This window comes from Vanessa tameamea, chromosome 26, assembly GCF_037043105.1.
Source record: "Vanessa tameamea isolate UH-Manoa-2023 chromosome 26, ilVanTame1 primary haplotype, whole genome shotgun sequence".
In the NCBI taxonomy this organism is placed as follows: domain Eukaryota; kingdom Metazoa; phylum Arthropoda; class Insecta; order Lepidoptera; family Nymphalidae; genus Vanessa; species Vanessa tameamea.
Genome location: NC_087334.1, coordinates 1,170,948 through 1,173,002, shown reverse-complemented (window position 1 = coordinate 1,173,002; position 2,055 = coordinate 1,170,948).

Sequence of the window (2,055 nt, the reverse complement as noted above, 5' to 3'; positions counted from 1 at the left end):
TTGACTGGTCTCCCTTGAGATTGCCGCCTTGGCCGGTGTGGTCGAAATCGGTAAAATAAAATCAATTTTATTCTAGTAAACTTCACAATGAAGCGTTTTTGAATCGTCGATATTTAAATACTACCACCGTTTCGAAAAGCAGCTTCAGTTGCTCTTTTCAAATAAACAGATATACAATGCTGTTGTTTACAATAATTAGTGTCCTGTGATGGAACCCGAGCCTAAACCCAGGCGTTTTTTTCTGAAAAGTATTATTTTAATGAATAATAAGATTTATTTATTAATTTAGTCTTAATATATTTTTTAAATCAAATAAGGTAATGACCTCATCACACTGCGCTGACTTTGCTTCCCTATATTTCCAAAATCCCAAATAAAAGGTAAAGTTAAAGTCAGAAAATGTCCAACTCAAAAACCACTTCACCTCTTAAAGACTTTAGGAGATGATTCTATTGGTCACGGAATATGAAATAATTCTCTCCGACATATGGAGGTATTCCTCATAATGTTTTCCTTTAAAGTCGAACTCGAGATGAATCCAGGTCAATCTTGGTCTTATGACGCAATTGCTTTGATAAAATCTTTCTTAATTCTAAACACATATATTCCTAGTGGCTTTCGAATATAATGATGAGGTTTATTTTAAATAACATATAAGGTGACATAATAAATAACAACTTATTTTGTATATTTAATTTATTGAATACGGTAGAAATGTTTCGTAGTAATGGAAAACAAATACATAACAAACAGACGGATCTAGGAACATATACCGACCGCAACGCATTACTTATCACAAAGAAACGTATATAATTTAAAAAAAAAAATTGACTAGATTTATTTTATTATAAATGATTCATTTAAACATATAAAACCTTTTTTAAATTGTTATCAATTATTTATTTTATAATTCTCAGTTAACATAAATAATTTTACCCTTCGATATATTTCACCTGATTAAAAAAAAATACTTTTAATAATTATTAAGCGATAAGTAATGGTAGCGGCTGAAGATTATAGGCTTCCCCTATAGCCATTATAATTCTCTTTATTTTTTTTAAATATAATTTCAACCAACGTGGACGTCAATCTTTGTTATTAGGAGTTAAATACATTTGTATATTATTTTCGAAAATTTTTAATCATACTTGCTTGTATTTTATCCAAAAATATTTGAATGTTGCTATACGCCATGGTTATTGTAATGGCAACACTAGTATTTTAAACCGAAGACATCCACATCGGTAAAATTAAAAATATATAAAAATAATTTGACTAGAAATAACACAGTTCTCATAAAATTGAAAAAATATTACCATTTTTTTTTATATACAGTCGCATGAAAAGCAAAGATAAATCTTTAAGGCTAGAATGTACTTAAACATAAATAAAAAAAATAGCCTAATTTTTGGAATGACATTTAAGGAACTTATTATTCATTTATGTCAACATTAATTTAGTTTATTTTTTTTTATAATAATTAACTTCATTATTAAATTACTATTGACATAAAACATTTTAAACTTACCAAAGCATTTATTGCTTAATATAAAAAGAAAAATTAATTAAAAAAAATAAACTAAACACAAATTGATTTAAAAATTAAAATAATGTCTATGTACCCAAGTAACGAGTTTCACAATATATTTCATTAGCACATCAACTCGTTAACTTAAACATTTTTACTGTCTAATAAAAATATACCATCCATTACTTACTATATAATATAACTCTCTATTTTATAAAGTATATTTTTATTAAACAATTCAGTTATAAATTATAATTGTCAACTGGTGTTGTAAAGAATTTTACAAGCTTTCATTTGACTCCGCCTATTATGTCGGTCAAAACTTGCAACTTATAAAACCAAGCCTTTTCAACCAATTAAGATATTAAAAATATTGTTCTCTTTTTAAAATGTCTGCCAAATAAAAGCTAATGTGTAAAAGTTTTGTTTTATCAGCAGCTTATTTAAAGCTTTTAATAAAATCAATGACTCTGACATGCTATAAATTGATACACTGAAAAAACGTCTCGATGAAAACTGGGATGTTT